The following is a 17188-nucleotide window of genomic DNA, read 5'->3' on the forward strand; positions in this document are numbered from 1 at the left end:
TTTTGTGCTGGGCACCCCAGGGAGGCCCGGGGGCTGGCTGGACAACGCGGTCTGCTGGGCTGGGGGGGGGGGTTTGGAGGAGCAACTGATGCCCTTTGCACTTTGGGTAGCAAGTGTCTGAGGTGTCTCTGGGCCCTGTGCCATGTGGGGGCGGGGGCGGGGTGGGAGGAGGAGGAGGAGGAGGAGGAGCAGGAGGAGGAGGAGGAGGAGGAGGTGGGAAGGGCCCTGGCCTGCAGTCGTGTTCCCCGGGGTGGCACAGCATGTGGCTTCTTCCACAGGCTGCTTGGCCTGGGCTCCCTGCACCTGGGACTTTGGAGGACTGGCCCTGTGCTTGCCAACACTTCCTGCAGGGACCCAGAGCTGGGAGGTTGCATCTCTCAGCCCTGGGTCGGGCAGAGCCCCAGCGGGCCATGCCCACAACCTCTCTCAGCACGGGTCCCCCAGAAGGCTCCTTTGGGACCAGGATTCTCTTGCGGGTGACTCTTTAAGGTCTGGCCCCTGGATGGAGGGGCACCAGGAGTAGAGGAGCAGGAAGGGGAAGGGGGTGGCCATGCGAGGGGACACTTTCAGGCCAAGTCCCAGCTTCAGCCTGATCCTCCTGGGAACCCCGGGGTGGACATCACACCTCCTGGTTGCCCCGCTCTGAGACAAGGAGCCGGGCTTCGCATTCCCACAGCAGCCAGTCGTGGGCTGAGGACACCCGGGGCGTTGGGAACTCCCTGGCTTCTCCTTGGATTAATATCTGGAGCTGCTTGTGAATTGCGCCGCCACACACACCCGAGTGCAGGTGTCTTCCGCACAGACTGCGGGCCTCGCTCTTCTGAACGCCGCTAGCTCGCCACCCACCCACGGGAGAACCTGGTCAGGGTACTTTCTCTCGGGGGCAGACTCTCCTCCGGGCGGGCGACCGGTGTCTCTGTTTGCTCGTTTCTTTCTTCCATTTCGGGAAAGGCTTCCTTACTGGGTGTGGAAATCTCCTATGCCTTTCCTCGCCTATTCTGTCAGCTCTAAAATTCTCTTTCGGTTGCCACTCTCACAGATGGATTAGGAAACTCTTTGCGGTGCACTCATTAGTGAAATGACCTCAATGACGCTGGAATCCAATATCTAATCGCCGATTTCTAGCGAGTCCACACGCCAGGGTGGTTGGGGTCCAATGCAGCCCCGGCCAGGCCCAGGCCCCTTGGACTGGGCCACAGGAGGACACAGAGGAGGGTCCCGGCCCCCACGAAGCGGTGCTGGCAGTTCTCCAAGGGCTTGGGTGTTTTCCAGAGGGAGGAGATGGAGGGGACTGATTTCTTCAGCGCCCCACAAACCACGCCACCCCACCCCACCCATGGGACACATCCGGAGAGAGAGAGACGCCCCATACACTCGCTCCCCTCCCCCATGCGCTGTGCCCCAGCCCTGGCCCGGGGGAATAGGCGGCCGCCGGGCCACAGGGTGGGGGGCGCAGCTGAAAGGGGTTGTGGGGGAGGGCGGCCCCTGGCTGGGGTCAAAGGGCGAGCGCCCCGCCCGCCCGCCCGTGCGCAGTCAGCGGCCGCGGCGCGCTGGGGGTGGGGGGCGGGGAGGTGAAGGAGGCCAGGCGAGGAGAGGAGGGGGGCTGGAAGGTCTCCACCTTGGCGGGTCCAGCCGTGGAGGCGCATCTTGTGTGAGTGTGAGTGAGTGAGTGAGTGAGTGTGAGTGTGTGTGTATAGAGCGACAGCCCCCAACCCCGGCCCGCCGCTCCCTGCCCGCCCCGCCTGTCACCCCCGTCCCTCGGAGCCCGCCGGACCCGGCCGGCGAACTCAACAGGCCCGGCCCGGCCCGGCGCGGGGCCTAGGGCGGGAGGAGGCGGCGGGGAAGCGCAGAGAGGCTCGGCTTCTTGAGCGGGGCAGGGGCGCCCTCCGCCGTCCACGGCCACACCACCCCGAACGCGCCCGATCCCGTCTGGTCTCGGAAGCTAAGCAGGGTCGGGCCTGGTTAGAACTTGGATGGGAGACCGCCCGGGAATACCGGGTGCCCTAGGCTTCTTCTTCTTTTTTTTTTTTTTTTTGCCGCGGGTTCTGTCGCGTTTCTGGGAGTGCGGGGGCGGCCCGGGGTGGGGGTGACCCCCACCCTCAGCGCCCGCCGCGGTGCCTGGCGCCCCAGCCCGCACCGTGGGGCCTCCTCTTGTCCCGAGCCGCGACACCGCCGCCACGCGACAGCATGCGTGGCTTCTGGACTGTCAGGTCTCAGACCAAAGGTCTGCTCTGTGGGAACCGACACGCTGGAGGAAACCTTGAGAGTCTGAGAGGGGAGGGAGTTCCAGAAGAAGGCCAGGATGTCATTTTGAGGGAGTATGTGACCAGAACTCGTCCCGTTGCTTTTGGGGTTCTATGGGCTACACGTAGGAATCTTTGGTGGTGGCACCTGATGTTGGGGGATCCGGAGTCACACCCAGACCTGCTCCATAGGCCTCCTTTTACTTTTCTCTTCGGATTCATTTTTTTTTTTTTTTTTTGAGACAGAGTCTCGGTTTGTTGCCCAGGCTAGAGTGAGTGCCGTGGCGTCAGCCTAGCTCACAGCAACTTCAAACTCCTGGGCTCGAGTGATCCTTCTGCCTCAGCCTCCCGGGTAGCTGGGACTGCAGGCATGCGCCACCATGCCCCGCTAATTTTTTATATATATATCAGTTGGCCAATTAATTTCTTTCTATTTATAGTAGAGACGGGGTCTCGCTCTTGCTCAGGCTGGTTTTGAACTCCTGACCTTGAGCAATCCGCCCGCCTCGGCCTCCCAAGAGCTAGGATTACAGGCGTGAGCCACAGCGCCCGGCCGGATTCATTATTTTTAAAAAGTGTCTCTTATCTCTATTATTGCATTTTCCTTTCTCTCTCTTTTCAAGCAGATGATGGGAGTCCAAGTATTAAGGTGACATGTGTTGCCCGTGCCCCCCTCCCCCCCCCGTGTTCTTATTCATTTACCTCTCATGTTGTTCCAGCATATTGTGGGGGCACCAATGTTAAGGTCGGGTGCGTTGCCCTCTCCCAGCCTCCCCCCTCGGGTCAGAGCTTCAAGTGCGCCCATCCCCCAGTCGGTGCGCACCCACCCCATTCCTAATGGATGTGTATGCCCATCCCCTCCCCCCACCCGCCCGACACCCACCCGAAGAAGGTGATTCCTCTGTGTCCACTTAGGTGTCCATCGGTTCGTACCCATTTGCTGGTGAGCGCGAGCACGTGGTGCTCGTGTGTCCATTCTTGGGATACTTGGCTTACTGGAACGGGTTCCAGCTCTGGCCAGGAGAACCACGAGAGGTGCCCCCTCACCGCTGCTCCTCATAGCCGAATAGCACTCCGTGGTGTCCACGCGCCACATTTTATTTACCCACTCGTGGGTCGATGGGCACTCGGGTGGCTTCCAGGTCTTTGCGATTGTGACTTGTGCCCTGACTCTAACCCTAACCCTTACCCAGCCCGTCTCCTCCACGGCCCCTGCCTGACTGACTCCTTCCCGCCCGGCCTGTCACCTGTCACCGTCCTCTGCCCCTGCCTGACACGCTCCTCCCCGCCCGGGCCGTCACCGTCCTCGGCCCCTGCCTGACGGGGCTCCTCCGTCGCCTGGGCCTTCCAAGGGCTTGGTGTGGACGCTGGTTCCAGGACGCCCTCCCAGGAACCCGGTAGCAGGGCGGCCGCAGCGTCTCGCGCAACCCAACCGTCCGCCGGCTGGCCGCCGTGGCTAAGTGGCCTGCGGGGGACGTGCTCCCGCTGTGCCGTGGGGGCCCAGCCTGGTGTCTTCTCTGAGGCCCCGCGGCTGCCGCTCCCCGCAAGGGGATAGCCGCGGAGGTGGGGACCGCCTCCTCATGGGGACGTACACCCAGCTCTCCATGTCGGATTCCGGGGCTCTCTGTCCTGCCAGAAGGCCCAGCTGGCCTGTGGGTCCTTAGAGTGGCAAAAACATCCGAAAACTGAGATTGAGTTTTCGGGTCCGGTGGGTGTCTGCACTTTTGTGCTGGGCACCCCAGGGAGGCCCGGGGGTGAGGGTCCGGTGGGTGTCTGCACTTTTGTGCTGGGCACCCCAGGGAGGCCCGGGGGCTGGCTGGACAACGCGGTCTGCTGGGCTGGGGGGGGGTTTGGAGGAGCAACTGATGCCCTTTGCACTTTGGGTAGCAAGTGTCTGAGGTGTCTCTGGGCCCTGTGCCATGTGGGGGCGGGGGCGGGGTGGGAGGAGGAGGAGGAGGAGGAGGAGCAGGAGGAGGAGGAGGAGGAGGAGGTGGGAAGGGCCCTGGCCTGCAGTCGTGTTCCCCGGGGTGGCACAGCATGTGGCTTCTTCCACAGGCTGCTTGGCCTGGGCTCCCTGCACCTGGGACTTTGGAGGACTGGCCCTGTGCTTGCCAACACTTCCTGCAGGGACCCAGAGCTGGGAGGTTGCATCTCTCAGCCCTGGGTCGGGCAGAGCCCCAGCGGGCCATGCCCACAACCTCTCTCAGCACGGGTCCCCCAGAAGGCTCCTTTGGGACCAGGATTCTCTTGCGGGTGACTCTTTAAGGTCTGGCCCCTGGATGGAGGGGCACCAGGAGTAGAGGAGCAGGAAGGGGAAGGGGGTGGCCATGCGAGGGGACACTTTGAGGCCAAGTCCCAGCTTCAGCCTGATCCTCCTGGGAACCCCGGGGTGGACATCACACCTCCTGGTTGCCCCGCTCTGAGACAAGGAGCCGGGCTTCGCATTCCCACAGCAGCCAGTCGTGGGCTGAGGACACCCGGGGCGTTGGGAACTCCCTGGCTTCTCCTTGGATTAACATCTGGAGCTGCTTGTGAATTGCGCCGCCACACACACCCGAGTGCAGGTGTCTTCCGCACAGACTGCGGGCCTCGCTCTTCTGAACGCCGCTAGCTCGCCACCCACCCACGGGAGAACCTGGTCAGGGTACTTTCTCTCGGGGGCAGACTCTCCTCCGGGCGGGCGACCGGTGTCTCTGTTTGCTCGTTTCTTTCTTCCATTTCGGGAAAGGCTTCCTTACTGGGTGTGGAAATCTCCTATGCCTTTCCTCGCCTATTCTGTCAGCTCTCAAATTCTCTTTCGGTTGCCACCCTCACAGATGGATTAGGAAACTCTTTGCGGTGCACTCATTAGTGAAATGACCTCAATGACGCTGGAATCCAATATCTAATCGCCGATTTCTAGCGAGTCCACACGCCAGGGTGGTTGGGGTCCAATGCAGCCCCGGCCAGGCCCAGGCCCCTTGGACTGGGCCACAGGAGGACACAGAGGAGGGTCCCGGCCCCCACGAAGCGGTGCCGGCAGTTCTCCAAGGGCTTGGGTGTTTTCCAGAGGGAGGAGATGGAGGGGACTGATTTCTTCAGCGCCCCACAAACCACGCCACCCCACCCCACCCATGGGACACATCCGGAGAGAGAGAGACGCCCCATACACTCGCTCCCCTCCCCCATGCGCTGTGCCCCAGCCCTGGCCCGGGGGAATAGGCGGCCGCCGGGCCACAGGGTGGGGGGCGCAGCTGAAAGGGGTTGTGGGGGAGGGCGGCCCCTGGCTGGGGTCAAAGGGCGAGCGCCCCGCCCGCCCGTGCGCAGTCAGCGGCCGCGGCGCGCTGGGGGTGGGGGGCGGGGAGGTGAAGGAGGCCAGGCGAGGAGAGGAGGGGGGCTGGAAGGTCTCCACCTTGGCGGGTCCAGCCGTGGAGGCGCATCTTGTGTGAGTGTGAGTGAGTGAGTGAGTGAGTGTGAGTGTGTGTGTATAGAGAGACAGCCCCCAACCCCGGCCCGCCTGTCACCCCCGTCCCTCGGAGCCCGCCGGACCCGGCCGGCGAACTCAACAGGCCCGGCCCGGCCCGGCGCGGGGCCTGGGGCGGGAGGAGGCGGCGGGGAAGCGCAGAGAGGCTCGGCTTCTTGAGCGGGGCAGGGGCGCCCTCCGCCGTCCACGGCCACACCACCCCGAACGCGCCCGATCCCGTCTGGTCTCGGAAGCTAAGCAGGGTCGGGCCTGGTTAGAACTTGGATGGGAGACCGCCCGGGAATACCGGGTGCCCTAGGCTTCTTCTTCTTTTTTTTTTTTTTTTGCCGCGGGTTCTGTCGCGTTTCTGGGAGTGCGGGGGCGGCCCGGGGTGGGGGTGACCCCCACCCTCAGCGCCCGCCGCGGTGCCTGGCGCCCCAGCCCGCACCGTGGGGCCTCCTCTTGTCCCGAGCCGCGACACCGCCGCCACGCGACAGCATGCGTGGCTTCTGGACTGTCAGGTCTCAGACCAAAGGTCTGCTCTGTGGGAACCGACACGCTGGAGGAAACCTTGAGAGTCTGAGAGGGGAGGGAGTTCCAGAAGAAGGCCAGGATGTCATTTTGAGGGAGTATGTGACCAGAACTCGTCCCGTTGCTTTTGGGGTTCTATGGGCTACACGTAGGAATCTTTGGTGGTGGCACCTGATGTTGGGGGATCCGGAGTCACACCCAGACCTGCTCCACAGGCCTCCTTTTACTTTTCTCTTCGGATTCATTTTTTTTTTTTTTTTTGAGACAGAGTCTCGGTTTGTTGCCCAGGCTAGAGTGAGTGCCGTGGCGTCAGCCTAGCTCACAGCAACTTCAAACTCCTGGGCTCGAGTGATCCTTCTGCCTCAGCCTCCCGGGTAGCTGGGACTGCAGGCATGCGCCACCATGCCCCGCTAATTTTTTATATATATATCAGTTGGCCAATTAATTTCTTTCTATTTATAGTAGAGACGGGGTCTCGCTCTTGCTCAGGCTGGTTTTGAACTCCTGACCTTGAGCAATCCGCCCGCCTCGGCCTCCCAAGAGCTAGGATTACAGGCGTGAGCCACAGCGCCCGGCCGGATTCATTATTTTTAAAAAGTGTCTCTTATCTCTATTATTGCATTTTCCTTTCTCTCTCTTTTCAAGCAGATGATGGGAGTCCAAGTATTAAGGTGACATGTGTTGCCCGTGCCCCCCTCCCCCCCCCGTGTTCTTATTCATTTACCTCTCATGTTGTTCCAGCATATTGTGGGGGCACCAATGTTAAGGTCGGGTGCGTTGCCCTCTCCCAGCCTCCCCCCTCGGGTCAGAGCTTCAAGTGCGCCCATCCCCCAGTCGGTGCGCACCCACCCCATTCCTAATGGATGTGTATGCCCATCCCCTCCCCCCACCCGCCCGACACCCACCCGAAGAAGGTGATTCCTCTGTGTCCACTTAGGTGTCCATCGGTTCGTACCCATTTGCTGGTGAGCGCGAGCACGTGGTGCTCGTGTGTCCATTCTTGGGATACTTGGCTTACTGGAACGGGTTCCAGCTCTGGCCAGGAGAACCACGAGAGGTGCCCCCTCACCGCTGCTCCTCATAGCCGAATAGCACTCCGTGGTGTCCACGCGCCACATTTTATTTACCCACTCGTGGGTCGATGGGCACTCGGGTGGCTTCCAGGTCTTTGCGATTGTGACTTGTGCCCTGACTCTAACCCTAACCCTTACCCAGCCCGTCTCCTCCACGGCCCCTGCCTGACTGACTCCTTCCCGCCCGGCCTGTCACCTGTCACCGTCCTCTGCCCCTGCCTGACACGCTCCTCCCCGCCCGGGCCGTCACCGTCCTCGGCCCCTGCCTGACGGGGCTCCTCCGTCGCCTGGGCCTTCCAAGGGCTTGGTGTGGACGCTGGTTCCAGGACGCCCTCCCAGGAACCCGGTAGCAGGGCGGCCGCAGCGTCTCGCGCAACCCAACCGTCCGCCGGCTGGCCGCCGTGGCTAAGTGGCCTGCGGGGGACGTGCTCCCGCTGTGCCGTGGGGGCCCAGCCTGGTGTCTTCTCTGAGGCCCCGCGGCTGCCGCTCCCCGCAAGGGGATAGCCGCGGAGGTGGGGACCGCCTCCTCATGGGGACGTACACCCAGCTCTCCATGTCGGATTCCGGGGCTCTCTGTCCTGCCAGAAGGCCCAGCTGGCCTGTGGGTCCTTAGAGTGGCAAAAACATCCGAAAACTGAGATTGAGTTTTCGGGTCCGGTGGGTGTCTGCACTTTTGTGCTGGGCACCCCAGGGAGGCCCGGGGGTGAGGGTCCGGTGGGTGTCTGCACTTTTGTGCTGGGCACCCCAGGGAGGCCCGGGGGCTGGCTGGACAACGCGGTCTGCTGGGCTGGGGGGGGGTTTGGAGGAGCAACTGATGCCCTTTGCACTTTGGGTAGCAAGTGTCTGAGGTGTCTCTGGGCCCTGTGCCATGTGGGGGCGGGGGCGGGGTGGGAGGAGGAGGAGGAGGAGCAGGAGGAGGAGGAGGAGGAGGAGGTGGGAAGGGCCCTGGCCTGCAGTCGTGTTCCCCGGGGTGGCACAGCATGTGGCTTCTTCCACAGGCTGCTTGGCCTGGGCTCCCTGCACCTGGGACTTTGGAGGACTGGCCCTGTGCTTGCCAACACTTCCTGCAGGGACCCAGAGCTGGGAGGTTGCATCTCTCAGCCCTGGGTCGGGCAGAGCCCCAGCGGGCCATGCCCACAACCTCTCTCAGCACGGGTCCCCCAGAAGGCTCCTTTGGGACCAGGATTCTCTTGCGGGTGACTCTTTAAGGTCTGGCCCCTGGATGGAGGGGCACCAGGAGTAGAGGAGCAGGAAGGGGAAGGGGGTGGCCATGCGAGGGGACACTTTGAGGCCAAGTCCCAGCTTCAGCCTGATCCTCCTGGGAACCCCGGGGTGGACATCACACCTCCTGCTTGCCCCGCTCTGAGACAAGGAGCCGGGCTTCGCATTCCCACAGCAGCCAGTCGTGGGCTGAGGACACCCGGGGCGTTGGGAACTCCCTGGCTTCTCCTTGGATTAACATCTGGAGCTGCTTGTGAATTGCGCCGCCACACACACCCGAGTGCAGGTGTCTTCCGCACAGACTGCGGGCCTCGCTCTTCTGAACGCCGCTAGCTCGCCACCCACCCACGGGAGAACCTGGTCAGGGTACTTTCTCTCGGGGGCAGACTCTCCTCCGGGCGGGCGACCGGTGTCTCTGTTTGCTCGTTTCTTTCTTCCATTTCGGGAAAGGCTTCCTTACTGGGTGTGGAAATCTCCTATGCCTTTCCTCGCCTATTCTGTCAGCTTTCAAATTCTCTTTCGGTTGCCACCCTCACAGATGGATTAGGAAACTCTTTGCGGTGCACTCATTAGTGAAATGACCTCAATGACGCTGGAATCCAATATCTAATCGCCGATTTCTAGCGAGTCCACACGCCAGGGTGGTTGGGGTCCAATGCAGCCCCGGCCAGGCCCAGGCCCCTTGGACTGGGCCACAGGAGGACACAGAGGAGGGTCCCGGCCCCCACGAAGCGGTGCCGGCAGTTCTCCAAGGGCTTGGGTGTTTTCCAGAGGGAGGAGATGGAGGGGACTGATTTCTTCAGCGCCCCACAAACCACGCCACCCCACCCCACCCATGGGACACATCCGGAGAGAGAGAGACGCCCCATACACTCGCTCCCCTCCCCCATGCGCTGTGCCCCAGCCCTGGCCCGGGGGAATAGGCGGCCGCCGGGCCACAGGGTGGGGGGCGCAGCTGAAAGGGGTTGTGGGGGAGGGCGGCCCCTGGCTGGGGTCAAAGGGCGAGCGCCCCGCCCGCCCGTGCGCAGTCAGCGGCCGCGGCGCGCTGGGGGTGGGGGGCGGGGAGGTGAAGGAGGCCAGGCGAGGAGAGGAGGGGGGCTGGAAGGTCTCCACCTTGGCGGGTCCAGCCGTGGAGGCGCATCTTGTGTGAGTGTGAGTGAGTGAGTGAGTGAGTGTGAGTGTGTGTGTATAGAGAGACAGCCCCCAACCCCGGCCCGCCGCTCCCTGCCCGCCCCGCCTGTCACCCCCGTCCCTCGGAGCCCGCCGGACCCGGCCGGCGAACTCAACAGGCCCGGCCCGGCCCGGCGCGGGGCCTGGGGCGGGAGGAGGCGGCGGGGAAGCGCAGAGAGGCTCGGCTTCTTGAGCGGGGCAGGGGCGCCCTCCGCCGTCCACGGCCACACCACCCCGAACGCGCCCGATCCCGTCTGGTCTCGGAAGCTAAGCAGGGTCGGGCCTGGTTAGAACTTGGATGGGAGACCGCCCGGGAATACCGGGTGCCCTAGGCTTCTTCTTCTTTTTTTTTTTTTTTTTGCCGCGGGTTCTGTCGCGTTTCTGGGAGTGCGGGGGCGGCCCGGGGTGGGGGTGACCCCCACCCTCAGCGCCCGCCGCGGTGCCTGGCGCCCCAGCCCGCACCGTGGGGCCTCCTCTTGTCCCGAGCCGCGACACCGCCGCCACGCGACAGCATGCGTGGCTTCTGGACTGTCAGGTCTCAGACCAAAGGTCTGCTCTGTGGGAACCGACACGCTGGAGGAAACCTTGAGAGTCTGAGAGGGGAGGGAGTTCCAGAAGAAGGCCAGGATGTCATTTTGAGGGAGTATGTGACCAGAACTCGTCCCGTTGCTTTTGGGGTTCTATGGGCTACACGTAGGAATCTTTGGTGGTGGCACCTGATGTTGGGGGATCCGGAGTCACACCCAGACCTGCTCCATAGGCCTCCTTTTACTTTTCTCTTCGGATTCATTTTTTTTTTTTTTTTTTGAGACAGAGTCTCGGTTTGTTGCCCAGGCTAGAGTGAGTGCCGTGGCGTCAGCCTAGCTCACAGCAACTTCAAACTCCTGGGCTCGAGTGATCCTTCTGCCTCAGCCTCCCGGGTAGCTGGGACTGCAGGCATGCGCCACCATGCCCCGCTAATTTTTTATATATATATCAGTTGGCCAATTAATTTCTTTCTATTTATAGTAGAGACGGGGTCTCGCTCTTGCTCAGGCTGGTTTTGAACTCCTGACCTTGAGCAATCCGCCCGCCTCGGCCTCCCAAGAGCTAGGATTACAGGCGTGAGCCACAGCGCCCGGCCGGATTCATTATTTTTAAAAAGTGTCTCTTATCTCTATTATTGCATTTTCCTTTCTCTCTCTTTTCAAGCAGATGATGGGAGTCCAAGTATTAAGGTGACATGTGTTGCCCGTGCCCCCCTCCCCCCCCCGTGTTCTTATTCATTTACCTCTCATGTTGTTCCAGCATATTGTGGGGGCACCAATGTTAAGGTCGGGTGCGTTGCCCTCTCCCAGCCTCCCCCCTCGGGTCAGAGCTTCAAGTGCGCCCATCCCCCAGTCGGTGCGCACCCACCCCATTCCTAATGGATGTGTATGCCCATCCCCTCCCCCCACCCGCCCGACACCCACCCGAAGAAGGTGATTCCTCTGTGTCCACTTAGGTGTCCATCGGTTCGTACCCATTTGCTGGTGAGCGCGAGCACGTGGTGCTCGTGTGTCCATTCTTGGGATACTTGGCTTACTGGAACGGGTTCCAGCTCTGGCCAGGAGAACCACGAGAGGTGCCCCCTCACCGCTGCTCCTCATAGCCGAATAGCACTCCGTGGTGTCCACGCGCCACATTTTATTTACCCACTCGTGGGTCGATGGGCACTCGGGTGGCTTCCAGGTCTTTGCGATTGTGACTTGTGCCCTGACTCTAACCCTAACCCTTACCCAGCCCGTCTCCTCCACGGCCCCTGCCTGACTGACTCCTTCCCGCCCGGCCTGTCACCTGTCACCGTCCTCTGCCCCTGCCTGACACGCTCCTCCCCGCCCGGGCCGTCACCGTCCTCGGCCCCTGCCTGACGGGGCTCCTCCGTCGCCTGGGCCTTCCAAGGGCTTGGTGTGGACGCTGGTTCCAGGACGCCCTCCCAGGAACCCGGTAGCAGGGCGGCCGCAGCGTCTCGCGCAACCCAACCGTCCGCCGGCTGGCCGCCGTGGCTAAGTGGCCTGCGGGGGACGTGCTCCCGCTGTGCCGTGGGGGCCCAGCCTGGTGTCTTCTCTGAGGCCCCGCGGCTGCCGCTCCCCGCAAGGGGATAGCCGCGGAGGTGGGGACCGCCTCCTCATGGGGACGTACACCCAGCTCTCCATGTCGGATTCCGGGGCTCTCTGTCCTGCCAGAAGGCCCAGCTGGCCTGTGGGTCCTTAGAGTGGCAAAAACATCCGAAAACTGAGATTGAGTTTTCGGGTCCGGTGGGTGTCTGCACTTTTGTGCTGGGCACCCCAGGGAGGCCCGGGGGTGAGGGTCCGGTGGGTGTCTGCACTTTTGTGCTGGGCACCCCAGGGAGGCCCGGGGGCTGGCTGGACAACGCGGTCTGCTGGGCTGGGGGGGGGTTTGGAGGAGCAACTGATGCCCTTTGCACTTTGGGTAGCAAGTGTCTGAGGTGTCTCTGGGCCCTGTGCCATGTGGGGGCGGGGGCGGGGTGGGAGGAGGAGGAGGAGGAGGAGGAGCAGGAGGAGGAGGAGGAGGAGGAGGTGGGAAGGGCCCTGGCCTGCAGTCGTGTTCCCCGGGGTGGCACAGCATGTGGCTTCTTCCACAGGCTGCTTGGCCTGGGCTCCCTGCACCTGGGACTTTGGAGGACTGGCCCTGTGCTTGCCAACACTTCCTGCAGGGACCCAGAGCTGGGAGGTTGCATCTCTCAGCCCTGGGTCGGGCAGAGCCCCAGCGGGCCATGCCCACAACCTCTCTCAGCACGGGTCCCCCAGAAGGCTCCTTTGGGACCAGGATTCTCTTGCGGGTGACTCTTTAAGGTCTGGCCCCTGGATGGAGGGGCACCAGGAGTAGAGGAGCAGGAAGGGGAAGGGGGTGGCCATGCGAGGGGACACTTTGAGGCCAAGTCCCAGCTTCAGCCTGATCCTCCTGGGAACCCCGGGGTGGACATCACACCTCCTGGTTGCCCCGCTCTGAGACAAGGAGCCGGGCTTCGCATTCCCACAGCAGCCAGTCGTGGGCTGAGGACACCCGGGGCGTTGGGAACTCCCTGGCTTCTCCTTGGATTAACATCTGGAGCTGCTTGTGAATTGCGCCGCCACACACACCCGAGTGCAGGTGTCTTCCGCACAGACTGCGGGCCTCGCTCTTCTGAACGCCGCTAGCTCGCCACCCACCCACGGGAGAACCTGGTCAGGGTACTTTCTCTCGGGGGCAGACTCTCCTCCGGGCGGGCGACCGGTGTCTCTGTTTGCTCGTTTCTTTCTTCCATTTCGGGAAAGGCTTCCTTACTGGGTGTGGAAATCTCCTATGCCTTTCCTCGCCTATTCTGTCAGCTCTCAAATTCTCTTTCGGTTGCCACCCTCACAGATGGATTAGGAAACTCTTTGCGGTGCACTCATTAGTGAAATGACCTCAATGACGCTGGAATCCAATATCTAATCGCCGATTTCTAGCGAGTCCACACGCCAGGGTGGTTGGGGTCCAATGCAGCCCCGGCCAGGCCCAGGCCCCTTGGACTGGGCCACAGGAGGACACAGAGGAGGGTCCCGGCCCCCACGAAGCGGTGCCGGCAGTTCTCCAAGGGCTTGGGTGTTTTCCAGAGGGAGGAGATGGAGGGGACTGATTTCTTCAGCGCCCCACAAACCACGCCACCCCACCCCACCCATGGGACACATCCGGAGAGAGAGAGACGCCCCATACACTCGCTCCCCTCCCCCATGCGCTGTGCCCCAGCCCTGGCCCGGGGGAATAGGCGGCCGCCGGGCCACAGGGTGGGGGGCGCAGCTGAAAGGGGTTGTGGGGGAGGGCGGCCCCTGGCTGGGGTCAAAGGGCGAGCGCCCCGCCCGCCCGTGCGCAGTCAGCGGCCGCGGCGCGCTGGGGGTGGGGGGCGGGGAGGTGAAGGAGGCCAGGCGAGGAGAGGAGGGGGGCTGGAAGGTCTCCACCTTGGCGGGTCCAGCCGTGGAGGCGCATCTTGTGTGAGTGTGAGTGAGTGAGTGAGTGAGTGTGAGTGTGTGTGTATAGAGAGACAGCCCCCAACCCCGGCCCGCCTGTCACCCCCGTCCCTCGGAGCCCGCCGGACCCGGCCGGCGAACTCAACAGGCCCGGCCCGGCCCGGCGCGGGGCCTGGGGCGGGAGGAGGCGGCGGGGAAGCGCAGAGAGGCTCGGCTTCTTGAGCGGGGCAGGGGCGCCCTCCGCCGTCCACGGCCACACCACCCCGAACGCGCCCGATCCCGTCTGGTCTCGGAAGCTAAGCAGGGTCGGGCCTGGTTAGAACTTGGATGGGAGACCGCCCGGGAATACCGGGTGCCCTAGGCTTCTTCTTCTTTTTTTTTTTTTTTTGCCGCGGGTTCTGTCGCGTTTCTGGGAGTGCGGGGGCGGCCCGGGGTGGGGGTGACCCCCACCCTCAGCGCCCGCCGCGGTGCCTGGCGCCCCAGCCCGCACCGTGGGGCCTCCTCTTGTCCCGAGCCGCGACACCGCCGCCACGCGACAGCATGCGTGGCTTCTGGACTGTCAGGTCTCAGACCAAAGGTCTGCTCTGTGGGAACCGACACGCTGGAGGAAACCTTGAGAGTCTGAGAGGGGAGGGAGTTCCAGAAGAAGGCCAGGATGTCATTTTGAGGGAGTATGTGACCAGAACTCGTCCCGTTGCTTTTGGGGTTCTATGGGCTACACGTAGGAATCTTTGGTGGTGGCACCTGATGTTGGGGGATCCGGAGTCACACCCAGACCTGCTCCACAGGCCTCCTTTTACTTTTCTCTTCGGATTCATTTTTTTTTTTTTTTTTTTTTGAGACAGAGTCTCGGTTTGTTGCCCAGGCTAGAGTGAGTGCCGTGGCGTCAGCCTAGCTCACAGCAACTTCAAACTCCTGGGCTCGAGTGATCCTTCTGCCTCAGCCTCCCGGGTAGCTGGGACTGCAGGCATGCGCCACCATGCCCCGCTAATTTTTTATATATATATCAGTTGGCCAATTAATTTCTTTCTATTTATAGTAGAGACGGGGTCTCGCTCTTGCTCAGGCTGGTTTTGAACTCCTGACCTTGAGCAATCCGCCCGCCTCGGCCTCCCAAGAGCTAGGATTACAGGCGTGAGCCACAGCGCCCGGCCGGATTCATTATTTTTAAAAAGTGTCTCTTATCTCTATTATTGCATTTTCCTTTCTCTCTCTTTTCAAGCAGATGATGGGAGTCCAAGTATTAAGGTGACATGTGTTGCCCGTGCCCCCCTCCCCCCCCCGTGTTCTTATTCATTTACCTCTCATGTTGTTCCAGCATATTGTGGGGGCACCAATGTTAAGGTCGGGTGCGTTGCCCTCTCCCAGCCTCCCCCCTCGGGTCAGAGCTTCAAGTGCGCCCATCCCCCAGTCGGTGCGCACCCACCCCATTCCTAATGGATGTGTATGCCCATCCCCTCCCCCCACCCGCCCGACACCCACCCGAAGAAGGTGATTCCTCTGTGTCCACTTAGGTGTCCATCGGTTCGTACCCATTTGCTGGTGAGCGCGAGCACGTGGTGCTCGTGTGTCCATTCTTGGGATACTTGGCTTACTGGAACGGGTTCCAGCTCTGGCCAGGAGAACCACGAGAGGTGCCCCCTCACCGCTGCTCCTCATAGCCGAATAGCACTCCGTGGTGTCCACGCGCCACATTTTATTTACCCACTCGTGGGTCGATGGGCACTCGGGTCCCTTCCAGGTCTTTGCGATTGTGACTTGTGCCCTGACTCTAACCCTAACCCTTACCCAGCCCGTCTCCTCCACGGCCCCTGCCTGACTGACTCCTTCCCGCCCGGCCTGTCACCTGTCACCGTCCTCTGCCCCTGCCTGACACGCTCCTCCCCGCCCGGGCCGTCACCGTCCTCGGCCCCTGCCTGACGGGGCTCCTCCGTCGCCTGGGCCTTCCAAGGGCTTGGTGTGGACGCTGGTTCCAGGACGCCCTCCCAGGAACCCGGTAGCAGGGCGGCCGCAGCGTCTCGCGCAACCCAACCGTCCGCCGGCTGGCCGCCGTGGCTAAGTGGCCTGCGGGGGACGTGCTCCCGCTGTGCCGTGGGGGCCCAGCCTGGTGTCTTCTCTGAGGCCCCGCGGCTGCCGCTCCCCGCAAGGGGATAGCCGCGGAGGTGGGGACCGCCTCCTCATGGGGACGTACACCCAGCTCTCCATGTCGGATTCCGGGGCTCTCTGTCCTGCCAGAAGGCCCAGCTGGCCTGTGGGTCCTTAGAGTGGCAAAAACATCCGAAAACTGAGATTGAGTTTTCGGGTCCGGTGGGTGTCTGCACTTTTGTGCTGGGCACCCCAGGGAGGCCCGGGGGTGAGGGTCCGGTGGGTGTCTGCACTTTTGTGCTGGGCACCCCAGGGAGGCCCGGGGGCTGGCTGGACAACGCGGTCTGCTGGGCTGGGGGGGGGTTTGGAGGAGCAACTGATGCCCTTTGCACTTTGGGTAGCAAGTGTCTGAGGTGTCTCTGGGCCCTGTGCCATGTGGGGGCGGGGGCGGGGTGGGAGGAGGAGGAGGAGGAGGAGGAGCAGGAGGAGGAGGAGGAGGAGGAGGTGGGAAGGGCCCTGGCCTGCAGTCGTGTTCCCCGGGGTGGCACAGCATGTGGCTTCTTCCACAGGCTGCTTGGCCTGGGCTCCCTGCACCTGGGACTTTGGAGGACTGGCCCTGTGCTTGCCAACACTTCCTGCAGGGACCCAGAGCTGGGAGGTTGCATCTCTCAGCCCTGGGTCGGGCAGAGCCCCAGCGGGCCATGCCCACAACCTCTCTCAGCACGGGTCCCCCAGAAGGCTCCTTTGGGACCAGGATTCTCTTGCGGGTGACTCTTTAAGGTCTGGCCCCTGGATGGAGGGGCACCAGGAGTAGAGGAGCAGGAAGGGGAAGGGGGTGGCCATGCGAGGGGACACTTTGAGGCCAAGTCCCAGCTTCAGCCTGATCCTCCTGGGAACCCCGGGGTGGACATCACACCTCCTGGTTGCCCCGCTCTGAGACAAGGAGCCGGGCTTCGCATTCCCACAGCAGCCAGTCGTGGGCTGAGGACACCCGGGGCGTTGGGAACTCCCTGGCTTCTCCTTGGATTAACATCTGGAGCTGCTTGTGAATTGCGCCGCCACACACACCCGAGTGCAGGTGTCTTCCGCACAGACTGCGGGCCTCGCTCTTCTGAACGCCGCTAGCTCGCCACCCACCCACGGGAGAACCTGGTCAGGGTACTTTCTCTCGGGGGCAGACTCTCCTCCGGGCGGGCGACCGGTGTCTCTGTTTGCTCGTTTCTTTCTTCCATTTCGGGAAAGGCTTCCTTACTGGGTGTGGAAATCTCCTATGCCTTTCCTCGCCTATTCTGTCAGCTCTAAAATTCTCTTTCGGTTGCCACCCTCACAGATGGATTAGGAAACTCTTTGCGGTGCACTCATTAGTGAAATGACCTCAATGACGCTGGAATCCAATATCTAATCGCCGATTTCTAGCGAGTCCACACGCCAGGGTGGTTGGGGTCCAATGCAGCC

General features: G+C 62.7%; 4 pseudogenes; all 4 read left to right on the plus strand.

Annotated features, from left to right (window-relative positions):
* Positions 1 to 1891: 1891 nt before the first annotated feature.
* On the plus strand, positions 1892 to 2010 carry LOC142871562 (uncharacterized; annotated as a pseudogene).
* Positions 2011 to 5888: 3878 nt separating this feature from the next.
* Positions 5889 to 6007, plus strand: LOC142871573 (uncharacterized; annotated as a pseudogene).
* Positions 6008 to 9896: 3889 nt separating this feature from the next.
* On the plus strand, positions 9897 to 10015 carry LOC142871585 (uncharacterized; annotated as a pseudogene).
* A 3878-nt stretch (positions 10016 to 13893) lies between these two features.
* Positions 13894 to 14012, plus strand: LOC142871596 (uncharacterized; annotated as a pseudogene).
* Positions 14013 to 17188: the final 3176 nt, after the last annotated feature.

This window comes from Microcebus murinus, chromosome 6 (assembly GCF_040939455.1).
Source record: "Microcebus murinus isolate Inina chromosome 6, M.murinus_Inina_mat1.0, whole genome shotgun sequence".
Taxonomy (NCBI): Eukaryota; Metazoa; Chordata; class Mammalia; order Primates; family Cheirogaleidae; genus Microcebus; species Microcebus murinus.